General features: G+C 41.8%; 1 pseudogene; it reads left to right on the top strand.

Annotated features, from left to right (window-relative positions):
* LOC122691402 overlaps positions 1 to 13,153 on the top strand; it is a 193,642-nt pseudogene that overhangs the window by 39,581 nt on the left and 140,908 nt on the right.

Genomic DNA, 13,153 nt, shown 5'->3' with positions numbered 1-13,153 from the left:
GTAGTTGATCTATCCATAGTTGTGAGTGGGGTATTAAAGTCTCCCACTATTATTGTGTTACTATTAATTTCCTCTTTCATACTTGTTAGTGTTTGCCGTACATATTGCGGTGCTCCTATGTTGGGTGCATATATATTTATAATTGTTATATCTTCTTCTTGGATTGATCCTTTGATCATTATGTAGTGTCCTTCTTTGTCTCTTTTCACAGCTTTTATTTGAAAGTCTATTTTATCTGATATGAGTATTGCGACTCCTGCTTTCTTTTGGTCTCCGTTTGCATGAAATATTTTTTTCCAGCCCTTCACTTTCAGTCTGTATGTGTCTCTTGTTTTGAGGTGGGTCTCTTGTAGACAGCATATATAGGGGTCTTGTTTTTGTATCCATTCAGCCAATCTTTGTCTTTTGGTTGGGGCATTCAACCCATTTACATTTAAGGTAATTATTGATAGGTGTGGTCCCGTTGCCATTTACTTTGTTGTTTTGGGTTCACGTTTATACAACCTTTCTGCATTTCCTGTCTAGAGAAGATCCTTTAGCATTTGTTGAAGAGCTGGTTTGGTAGTGCTGAATTCTCTCAGCTTTTGCTTATCTGTAAAGCTTTTGAGTTCTCCTTCATATCTGAATGAGATCCTTGCTGGATACAGTAATCTAGGTTGTAGGTTATTCTCTTTCATTACTTTCAGGACGTCCTGCCATTCCCTTCTGGCCTGGAGGGTTTCTATTGATAGATCAGCTGTTATCCTTATGGGAATCCCTTTGTGTGTTATTTGTTGTTTTTCCCTTGCTGCTTTTAATATTTGTTCTTTGTGTTTGATCTTTGTTAGTTTGATTAATATGTGTCTTGGGGTGTTTCGCCTTGGGTTTATCCTGTTTGGAACTCTCTGGGTTTCTTGGACTTGGGTGGCTATTTCCTTCCCCATTTTAGGGAAGTTTTCAGCTATTATCTCCTCGAGTATTTTCTCATGGCCTTTCTTTTTGTCTTCTTCTTCTGGAACTCCTATGATTCGAATGTTGGGGCGTTTCACATTGTCCCAGAGGTCCCTGAGGTTGTCCTCATTTCTTTTGATCCTTTTTTCTTTTTTCCTCTCTGCTTCATTTATTTCCACCATTTTATCTTCTATCTCACTTATCCTATCTTCTGCCTCCGTTATTCTACTCTTGGTTCCCTCCAAAGTGTTTTTGATCTCATTCATTGCATTATTCATTTTTAATTGACTCTTTTTTATTTCTTCTAGGTCTTTATTAAACAATTGTTGTATCTTTTCAATCTTTGTTTCCAGGCTATTTATCTGTAACTCCATTTTGTTTTCAAGATTTTGGATCATTTTTATTATCATTATTCTAAATTCTTTTTCAGGTAGATTCCCTATCTCCTCCTCTTTTGTTTGACTTGGTGGGCATTTTTCTTGTTCCTTTACCTGTTGGGTATTTCTTTGCCTTTTCATCTTGTTTAGATTGCTGTGTCTGGAGTGGACTTTCTGTATTCTGGAGGTCTGTGGTTCCTTTTTATTGTGGAGGATTTACCCAGTGGGTGGGGTTGGACGTTTGGCTTGTCAAGGTTTCCTGGTTAGGGAAGCTTGCGTCAGTGTACTGGTGCGTGGAACTTGATTTCTTCTCTTTGGAGAGCAATGGAGTGCCCAGTAATGAGTTTTGAGTTGGGTCTATGTGTTAGGTGTGACCTTGGGTAGCCTGTATGTTGACATTCAGGGCTATGTTCCTGTGTTGCTGGAGAATTTGCGTGGTATGTCTTGCTCTAAAACTTATTGGCTCTTGGGTGGTGGTTGGTTTCAGTGTAGGTATGGAGGCTTTTGGACGGTCACTTATCACTTCAAGTTCCATGTAGTCAGGAGTTTTCTGGTGTTCTCAGGTTTTGGGCTTAAGTTTCCTGCCTCTGGATTTCAGTTTTATTCTTCCTGTAGTCTCAGGACTTCTCCAACTATACAGCTCTGATAATTAAACTTCTAGGTTAATGGCGAAAAGATTCTCCCCCGTTAGGGACACCCAGAGAGGTTCACAGAGTTACATGAACAGGAGAAAAGGGAGGAGGGAGATAGAGATGAGTAGGAGGAGAAAAAGGGGGACTCAAGAGGAGAGAGACAGATCTACGCAGCTGTCTGTTCCCAGAGTGTTCTCGTATCTCAGACACCTACAAGGATTCACAGAATTGGATGGGGAAGAGAAGGGGAAAAGAGGAAATAGAGGTGTTCTGAGGTAGAAAACAGAGAGTCAAGATTGGGAGGGAATAATCTTCGGTTTAAAGATAGGGCTTCTCTTTTTTTTTTTTTTTTTGTAAGGTTATAGTGTAGTGAAGATGAAAATGAAGAGTAGTAGAGGAGTACTAGAGGACTTTAAAAGAAATAAGAGAAAAAGAAAAATAGAAAATAGAAGAGAAAAAGGAAAGAAAAAAAAAAGAAGAAAAAGGAGAAAAAAAAAGAAAGAAAAAAAAAGAAAAAGAAAAAAAAAAAAAAAGAAAGAAAAAAAAATTTTTTTTTTCCCCTAATTAAAAAAATCGTAAAAATCTATGAAAATGAAAGTTAAGGAGTAATGGGGGAGTAATAGGGAATTTTAAAGGAAAATAAAAGAGAAAAAATAAAAAAGAAAAATATAAAAAGAAAAAAAATTTTTTTTTTTTCCTTACTTAGAAAAAATAGAAAAATAAAAAAAAAAGTAAAAATATGTCTAGGAATTTCTCTGGAGCTGTTGCGGTCAGTGTGGGTTCGGCTCAGTTTCAGATAGCTCCTCGTTCCAGCTTGCACTTCTCGATATCTACAGGGCCCTTCCGGTGAAGTCGGTGTTTTCTTCAGGGATTTTAATCTGTTGCACCAGTCCCTTCTGAAGCGGTTCCCTTTGTTTATTTGGCTTCTGTTTGCCGGTCTCTTCAGAGGCTCATTTCCGCCCTGACACAGGTGGCCGGAGGCGGACTCTTATTCAGGTAGCTAGTTCCGTTGCGCTGCTGGGAGGGGCTGACGCTGCGGGGCGGGGCTGGCGCTGCGGGGCGGGGCTGACGCTGCGGGGAGGGGCTGGCCCTGCGGGGGCGGGGCTGACGCTGCGGGGAGGGGCTGGCCCTGCGGGGGCGGGGCTGACGCTGCGGGGAGGGGCTGGCCTTGCGGGGGCGGGCTGGCGCTGCCGGAAGGGGCTGACGCTGCTTTCTCCGTCTGCGCTGCTCAGGCTCCCGGCTGTTCTATATGGAGCGCGCCCCGCGCTGCGCGAGGTTCCAGCCCTCGGGTGTTACACAAAAGCGCGGAAGGAAAAGCTGCGCCTGCTCTCTGTGCCTTCCCCGTCAGAGCGGTCCAGGCAGCCAGGGGCTTGGTGGGCGCGCTATCCCCAGGTGTGGCGCACCCACTCCCTTCCGCGGACCCAGTCTCAGTTTCCGCTGGCGCCAGGCGGGTGCGCGCGCCTTCCGCCCTCCGCGTCCCCAGCCCCAGTCCCCGCCCCGCGCTGGTCGGCTGCCTGCGCCCTGTGTCTCGCCGCGACCTTCCCCTCCCCCCTGCCTCCTGCCTCCGGCGGGGCTGGGCCGGTCCGCAGCCTGCGAGCTCTTCTCGGGACTTTCCCCGTCCCTTTGTTCTGCGAACGGCCGGCAGTGTGTTCCGGCCGGTCAATTTTCTCTCTCTCCTTTGGTCTCCCACAGTTCAAGTTGGCACCTCACAGAAGCTCCCCCCGATTGTCCTCAGGGCACTCAGGCCCGGACCCTAGCCCAAGCAAGGCCGCCTAAGACTCCCTTCCCGGGACGGGTCTCCGTCCTTAGCTCTTTTGTCTCACTTTTTATCTTTTATATTTTGTCCTACCTCCTTTTGAAGACAATGGTCTGCTTTTCTGGGCGCCTGATGACCTCAGCTAGCGATCAGAAGTTGTTTTGTGAAGTTTGCTCTGCATTCGGTTATTCTTTTGATGAATTTGTAGGAGAGAAAGTGGTCTCCCGGTCCTACTCCTCCGCCATCTTGGCTCCTCCCCCCGGTAAGTGGTTTTATCCCTTGCTTTATTACTAAGGCCCGAGTATGTTATATAACTTCTTTGTGTTCTGTCATTGTCAGAAGGAGAAAATGGTTTTCTTCCATCCACCTTTGGAAGAAGTGATGACAGGAAAGGAACAAGCCTAATTAAAATGATAGAACTTTTACATACACTGTTACCAATGTTGTATTTAAAAGTGCACTAAAGAATCTATATTTGGGGGCAGGTTTTTAGGGGAAGAGTCTTTTCTTAAAAGTCTTGCTACTTCATTCAGCATGACCTTTTAGAAGGCATTGGTCTACCTTGCTATATGCTGACCCTGGAACTGGCCATAATTCTAATTTTTTTCTTGCTTGTGAGACTTTCTAAACTGAGAGATTACACTCTTTATTGTCTTTTTGTTTGACTTAGCACTGAAACCGCTTATTCGTGTATTGTTCATTAATTTAACGATAGCCATTGAAAAGCTGGTAAATACTTCAAGCTAGCTAAATACAGACTGTATTTACAGGCTCGAAAAGCTAATGGGAAATGGCAGTTTCCTGTGAAGCATGAATAACGCTGAAGAGAACTGTAGTCACAGTGGGTCAGGAGTATGAGTAGGCAGTGCAGTATGGCAATTATGTATATAAATAAGTTAATTCAAAATGAGAGCAATCTCATTCCAGCTCTAGACTTCCTGATCAAATAAACTTGGGAAATGAATTGCCTAATTTAGGCATTTGCTATTGGTGCCACTTAAGCAATTTTCCAAGTAGTTAAAGTAAGAATCATGTGTATTGGAAAGTCTCTGTTTTAGTGGCCATTTTAACCAATATTTCAGTGGTGTTTCCATTAAAAGTATGATCCAATTTACAGTATGTCCATTTCCTGCATGAACCACTTTATTTTTTTAAGAATTTTATTGAAGTACAGTTGATTTGTAGTGTGTTCATTTCTGCTGTACAGCGAAGTGACTCAGTTAAACATAAATATTCCTTTTCACATTCTTGTCCATTATGCTTTATCACAAGATACTGTGAACCATTTTATTTAAATAACTCTACATGTCTCACTTTACGGTGAGTTGTGTAAGAGAAGTATTACTGATAGTTTTCTACATATAATAGAAACCCTTTTCCCGAACTCTTCTGTTTCAGCCATAAAATGCTCACATATCTATTTTGTTTATGCAGAATTTTAGTATCAGGTCATATGATTCCCAATCAGTGAGGAATTGCCCAAATTTTTAGATATTAGTGAGAAATGGGCCTGACAGTTTAGCTTCAGGGGCCTGTGTTGGTATCATGGTTTGAGAAGAGAACCATGGGACTTGAAATATTTGTTTTAAATATTGCAAATATACCAGTAAAATCATAACAGGTCACGTTCTTGTTTTTTAGGACTTAAATGAATTTAAGGAGGTGACAACATGTGTTTTCCCCAGGTAAGCTTTCCTTGAGGATTTGCCTTTGGTTTAAAACAGCCATCTGGGCATCCATAATTACACAAAGGTATACAGTAATTTATTAAAACCATTAGATCATGGTCACAATTCAGTTTTCATAAGCTGGAAAATGGCTTAATAGCTCCACCTTGCTGATGGTTTGCTTTTATAAATGTTGATGATGTTTGTTGTTAAAATGTAAAAATCAGAATTTGACCCAAGGATGAAAATGGACAGCAGCTGCTTTTTTTCTCATCCTGCCTCCCACTGTCTGAGGGACCTGTGAGGTCTGCTTGAGTTGGCGCTTACCTGCCTTGTCTGTTGGGTGAACCTTGTCACAGTGAAGCATCCAGTTGAGGGTATTCAGTTGAGTATTGAAGACGGTTGAATATATAGTTGGATAGAGTTGGATATGTTGAGAGTAGTATTCTGTCATCGGTCAAAAACTGTCTGGCTAGAGAACTTTTTCTCAACTTTGTCAGTGCCTTAGCCTGTTGGTGTTGTCCATGGTTAGTATGGTGTGTTCTGATAGATCCCACGTCAGCCGCATGGAGCCCTCAGAGCAAGAGTCTGTATCCGAGGACCTGTCTGCAGAGGACTTGGAGCAGTTGCTCTTTCAGCCAGACTGTTTCTGCCCAATTATCTGCAGTTACTCATATTTATGTGAGAGGAAATAGTATTTTCATACGAGTGTGTGTGTGTGTGTCTCTTTTTTTTCTATTGCAATCTCTGAAGCAGAGTAGTGAGAAATAACAGTTGTGTGAGACTGCAAATGCAGGTTTTGACCCTCTAGGATACTATATGGTACAGATCTGGATAGTGGTAGGAGAGGATGAGAGCTTGGGAGCATCAGCCCTGCAGCAGTGTTTGAGCCACGTGCAAACACATGAGGATGTTTGACTTACCCCGATGTCAGTGTGAGCCCGCGCCCTCTGGAACTTCTGTTCTAGAAGTGGCTGTGGGCTTCCCCGCAGCCTTGTGATGAAGTGCCCGGATGAGGGGACCTCATCCACAGTCCGACGTGGTGGAGATGCAGATGACTGATGTGCCTAATGCCCCCGTCCACTATTACTCATTGGAGTAAAGTACATTTTGAACATTGCTGTCCATTGTTTACCTTTTTAAAAAATTCTTCTGTTTTTAGGCTCTTGGATACAAAATTGATGGCCAGCACACAACCTTTTAAGGTATTTTAAAAATCAGAATTATTATTGATAAATTACAGTTTGAAATTTTCCAGATTGCTGCTTACAGCTTTAGAATTCTGGTCAATTAATGAATGTCATTTTCCAATACACCTTCCCCTTAACCACCTTTTGTTCTCTGAAAAAACAAAAAAGATAAAAAAGAAATTGAGGAAAAGACTAGAAATAAATACATCAAATGTCAATAGCAGTTGTCTTTGGGTAGTGGAATTGTGAGGGTTTTTTCCTTCTGAATGTAAATTTTTAATGTGAAAACATATAATGAATTTTTGAATAGATTACAGATGCATACACTCTTTCCTTTTCCTTATTTTACATATTTTGGGTATATAGTCTAATCAAGAGAATTCAGGTAAAAATATAATCATTTGCTTCTTTCTGAAGTGACTTTATATGGCTGAGTGAAATGAATGCCAGAACAGTATAGCTTTCTGGCCAAAGGTCTGTAGATACTTAACACATCTATAAAAACTTTTCATGTGGCTGTACTTTCCATATGGTGGAAATTAAACTTGTGGTTTCTCTCTTATATTGAGAAGAAGGACTCCTGTGTTTCTTTAAAGAACACAAGGGGGCAGTACTAGGTACTTTTTTTTTTTTTTTTTGGTCCTGATTGTTCATGAATCTCTAGTAAATGTTGCTCTGAGACGATGACAGCTCCTCCCTGTGTTTCCTGGTTTGCAGGATATCATTAACAACACATCCCTTGCAGAATTGGAAAAGCGGTTAAAAGAGACACCTTTTACCCTCCTAAAGTTGGTAAGAATATAAATGATCGTAGAAAGCTCCACACTCTCAATGATAATTATGGATGTCTATTATGGAAGAAAGGTAAAACTATTCTAGAAACTAAATAAATTGTACATTTATAAATTTTGGCTGAATTAACTTGCTCATACCCTTGGTTGAGTTGCTGTTTTCTAAATAAAGATGGTCTTCTAATCCTAACTCTACCTTGCACGGGTAGGATTGGGTAGCCTGTTTATTAAGAAGTTTAGCAATGGCATCTTCAGGACTTTTTGTTTCTTAATCTTGGAATTGTCCCCAGACTTTATGGGTCTTCCTTTTGGTTTAAGCGAAGACAAAGAGCTGGTGATTAATTGTCAGGGGTAGAGTGAAAATATACTTTTTGTCTCAGGAAAGCCCAAGAACTGGGTTTACAGATGAGGAAGGAGGGGGCTTCACCTCTGCCTCCTTCAGAGGTAGCTTAGGCACTGGACAGCAGTGGTGAGGAAAACCAGAGAAGGGAGGGACGTTTCTCCGGGGTGGAAATGTTTGCCCTATCTGGCCATGGTTCCACCCATGTGTTTTGGTGAAACTTCCAGGTGTTAGTTACTTCCTTGGTTCCTGTTGATCTTAGTCATGCTGCTGGTATTGTAATTAACATCCCATTAGATGTAGCCTGCAGCTTCCTGAGAAATTGATAACAGGGCTAATGGCTCAGAAATTGACAATGGAAGGTCCTAAAGCAGCCAGGAATACAGTTATTTGCTTCCCTTTCTGGAATAGTCCAAAAAAGGAATTAAGAAAAGGGTGGGGGGAGAAAACCTAGACCTTTCCTCTAATAATATAATGGGCAGTATAATGGAAATAATTGATTTTGGAAATAAGTGTCTCAGCTGGTAGTAGAATAGAGGCCATGACTTAGTTGGCTATCACATTAAAAGAGTTTTTTTTTTTAAGCTTAAAATCTAATATTCGATACTTACTGAGGTTAAAGAATTCTTGCTTAAAGAGCATTGTATTGATATAAAAACAATTATAGCTTTTTCGTTGTTAATTTCCACTCATGCTTTTGATTCTGTTGTAACATTTTTGATACTCACTTACAAAATGGTTCTAGGAAATAACTATTTATGAATTACCGTTTTATCCCGTTATTTCTACATAATATTCCAGTAAGGAGAGTTTAGTCTAAAGCAGGTTCAGCAAACCTCATTCTCTCAGCATCTGTGAATATCATTGTGACCAGAGAGGCATGTCATAAAACTGTCTCTCCCATGAAGATGTGCCGTGTTTGCACGGGCAGCATTACAGCAAATTCTGATCTGTTTTTGGACTTGGTTGTGCTTTCCATCTTTGTATCTGTGAGCTCGGAGACATAGTGAAGGACACTATTGACTTGAACTGCCAACCTTGATGGGAATCTTTGGCTTTTGGGGAGGGTGAGCTGGAGTATTGTCAGATAACAATTACAGAGTGTTTACCATGTACCAAACGTGGCATGAGAGCTTTACTTAAGTGAGCTCATTTGATCCTCACAAAAGCCTCACAAGGGGGCTCTGATTGTCATTGCCCTTCTACCATGGTAGAGGCCCGGAGGGGGCAACGTGTCCCAAGATCACACAGCAGCTAAGTGATAGAGCAGAGATTCAAACTCAGACGGTGGACACTGGGGGCCATGCTCTTAGCCATTGCTCTGAGGTCCCCAGCCTCCAGGATCTAATGCCTGATGACCTGGGGTGGTGCTGATTTAATAATAATAGAAATAAAGTGCACAATAAATGTAACATGCCTGAATCATCCCCAAACCACCTTCACCCCCATGGAAAATTTGTCTTTCACAAAACTGGTCCCTGGTGCCAAAAAGATTGGGGACAACTGCTCTGAAATACCCCTTGCGTCCCAATCAGAGGAGGAGTCATGGTCACAAGAGTGAGTTATGCATGGTTGTAAATAGCATCCAACAGCATGCAGTTGGGAGGCCTGGGGCTGAGTCTTTGATAATGTAACCAAGACACTTCTCTAGTCCAGACCAAAGCCCTCATTTTCAGTGACTCTGTTATCTCAAGGTCTTGTGTGGAGAGAATTAAGAAGGAGATAGCTTTCTTTCTGCTTATTTAGGGTGTTTCTGCCGCACAGACATCTGGGTTTGGCAGGGCAGCATGCTTACCAGTCTTCATGATTTGTGATGACCTTGGGAAGACTGTGTTTTCTTTTTTCTCTTTAGAAAGTGCAGAAGGCTTTCCGAGTTACGACACGGCTTCTGAGCAGCTCCACGAGGCCGGCTATGATGCTTATATTACAGGACTGTGTTTCATCTCCATGGCCAACTACCTAGGTACACGCTGTACCTGCCTCTGTCAACACACCATGGTCCGGAGGGGACTCTTCCCTGTCTACCCTTTCCCTGGGATCCACTCAACCAATAGAAAGTGGGAGGGTTTTGAGGGAGGAGGGGGAGGGGGCTGGGTGGAGGTTGGGGAGTGCACAGGAGGAACCATCAAATGCTTACCTGGGGTTGTGGTACTCGGTCCACATGAGCACTTATTTTACCCTTGCGGAACCGTACTGTTGATTTCAAGATATTTTTTTCCTTTTTTTTTTCAAGATATTTTTTTCAGGCTTTGTCTCCTTGACTGTTTGTGATACTCTGTTTCTTTTCTTCATTAGGTTCTTTTCTTAGTCCTCCAAAGAGTCATGTATCTGCCAGATCAAAACTCATCGAACCTTTTTTTAACAAGTAAGTAATCAGAGTCCCAGGGCCCCAGCCTCCTCTCTTGGTGGAAAAGCCCAGTATCTGGGATGTTGGTGAGGGGTGACTGGGAGCTCTTGGGCATTTTTAGATAAGATATTCCTCATCTCTGGTGACTCAGATGTTTTTTGAAAAATAGAAGTTGACCTTTTCAAAAAGAATGTATTCAATATATTGGCTAAAAAAAATTAGAAAACATTATGAAAGGTAGCACATCTCTTCCAAGACAAAGGACTGACGGCTTCAGAGTTTAAATGTCCCACGAGGGAGACTCTGTGTATGTGTCTGTGTACACAGTCAGACCTATCTAACCCCAACAGGCTTTACAAGTGAGATTATTCTTCATGCTTACATTATTACCTAACTAAATAACGTCCTTTCTGTGAAGATGTTGGTTACACAAATGACTTCTGAGATAACCTGTGGAGCAGTTTTGATGGTCATTGCATCCCAAACCCTCATCTGAATGGATCCGGTGAAGTTGCACCTTCACCGTCGGAGGAAGTCAGTGTGATTGTAGGGAAACGTCTGCTTTCAGAGCATTTCCAAAGAATCTCTAGATTGTCACTTCAAAGCGAGGCTGGCGCTTTCTTGGCACAGTTGAGACTAAAGTTGTGAATGTGATCATCAAGCTGGCCACAGCCTGGCTTTGTGCCAGGGCCCCAGGCCTTCGTCTCTACCCCGGCTCTCTCCGCAGGGCTGGTTCTGGGAGGCTTCGGTGAGCCAGACAGAAGTGGGCAGCCCACATCACTCACCATTTCTGAGAGAGCCATTTCAGGGTCGGCTTGGTGACGTCATTTCCTTATATTGTATGCGGCATTTTACATGTCTGTTAGTGCTTTCCCAAGTAAGAATGCCGTCTCCTCCGGAGTTTATAAATTCTGGTATCACAGTGCTTGTTCATAGGTGCCATGCTGCAGAGTCAGAAGTTAATTCCAAACATCTGGATTCCTACAGGTTTGGAATTTTTGTAGTCTGAGTTAGTGAATTCTGTCATCCTGTGGCTTCTTCCTTTTTAAATCTTTGTTCTTTTCTGTGGAAGTTCAGAGGTAGATGTGTTTGATTTTTCAAAAACATCTTTCACTTCAAAAAAAGTCTTTCAAAGAGGATTGGGTAACAATGTAGTATATATTGAAAATTAAGTTGAATTTTTCTGCATGGAAAAGTAGTTCTGCCACCAGTTAAGTTCTTGCTATCTATCCAGTTCACAGTGGGATTTTCTAACCCCTTAACTCTAAATTGGGGGCAGTGTTTATCTTTGTAAATCTTAGGCCCGCTTATGGCATCAACCGTGGAACCTGTGAGTGACACTAAATACATTTGGATTGTGGCCTTTCTGGCATTTTTATGCATGTGATGTTAAGTTTGTCATTCAGCAGTATTTTGCAACTGGGGAGATGTTTACTTCCATTTAAATATTTAAAACAACAATCCTGCTTCTGCACTAAAATCAGCTCCTAATAAAGTCAGGTGATGGTTGCAAATGGGGGTAGATAGAGGATGTCTCTTGTTTATCAGTTATCTGTGTGGCCAAAATGAAGAGCAGTCAAAGTAGGCTTTGGTTTATAAGTTTAAGTGAAGTGAAAGTTGCTTAGTCATGTCTGACTCTTTGCAACCTCGTGGACTGTAAAGTCCATGGAATTCTCCAGACCAGAATACTGTAGTGGGTAGATGTTCCCTTCTCCAGGGGATCTTCCCAACCCAAGGATCGAACCCAGGTCTCCTGCATTGCAGGAGGATTCTTTACCAGCTGAGCCACAAGGGAAGCCCTTTAAAAGTTTAAATAAGACTTTATATATTTCTAGATCAATTTAGTATTGCTAATTATGGGCAAAGATATTACTCAGAAGAACTGGGCAGTAAACACATAACTTAACTTTAAAATGGGACTGGTGTCCATTCAGATTATTTTTTTGCTAAAACCTAGATGCATACCAAAAATAGTTGAGATTTAGGAATCTTCCTGTGATATTGCACTGAAAATTCTTGCCCAATTTGATTTTTTTCTCTATTTTTCCCTATCTGTGAAGGAAGAATTGTTTCTTTATCTTTGAAGGGAAAAAGATCCTAGCAGGATTTAAAGTGCAAAATAAGGACTATTTTTATTCTATATTGGACTAGCTTGGTTAAGTATAGCCACCCATTCTGAACCTGTTAAGAAAGTGGGAAAAGCAGTTGCTTTTGATGTTGTGAGTGGACGCATGTTCAGTTGCTCAGACGTGTCCAACTCTCTGTGACCCCTTCGACTGTAGCCCACCAGGCTTCTCTGGCCATAAGATTTCCCAGGCAAGAATACTAGAGTGGGATTCCATTTTCTCCTCCAGTGGTTCTTCCCGACCCAGGGATCAAACACGCATCTCCTGCATCAGCATGTACATTCTTTACCACTGCACCACCTAGGAAACCAATATTGACCTCATTCTTACTTAAAGGCAGGTTTCATTTATGATATTAAACCTTGATTTTGTTACTTTTCTTCAAAATTGCTCTTGTAAAAAGCTGTGCAACAATTGCTATCAGTGTTATCTCAAGCAGTTGATTTTAGAAGAATCTAAATCTTTCTGAGGGTTTATTTGTTTTTGTTGTTATTCAGTCACTAAGTCGTGTTGGACTGTTTGCAACCCCATGGAGCACAGCATGCCTCGCTTTCCTGTCGTTACCTCCCAGGGTTTACTCAGACTCATGTCCACTGAATCAGTGATGCCATCCAACCATCTCATCCTCTGTCACACTCTTCCTCCTGTCTTCAGTCTTTCCTAGCATCAGTCTTTTCCAATGAGTCGGCTCTTTGCATTAAGTGGCCAAAGTATTGGAGCTTCAGCTTTAGTTTCAGTCCTTCCAGTGAGTATTCAGGGTTGATTTCTTTAGGGATGACTGGTTTGATCTCCTTGCTATCCAAGGGACTCTCAAGAGTCTTCTCCAGCACTGCAGTTTGAAAGCATCAATTCTTTGGCGCTCAGCCTTCTTTTTGGCACCTGGCTTTTCTCAATGTAAGCTTAACCAAACACACATATCCCTAATAAGAATTTGGGTGGACATGAGATGACTTACACGTGTAAATAATATTTTGCTTTGCTCTCACAAGGTTTATGT

The sequence above is a fragment of the Cervus elaphus genome, unplaced genomic scaffold (genome assembly GCF_910594005.1).
Source record: "Cervus elaphus unplaced genomic scaffold, mCerEla1.1, whole genome shotgun sequence".
NCBI lineage: Eukaryota > Metazoa > Chordata > Mammalia > Artiodactyla > Cervidae > Cervus > Cervus elaphus.
Note: the sequence above shows the minus strand (reverse complement) of the source record. Positions and strands in the feature narration are given on the sequence as shown.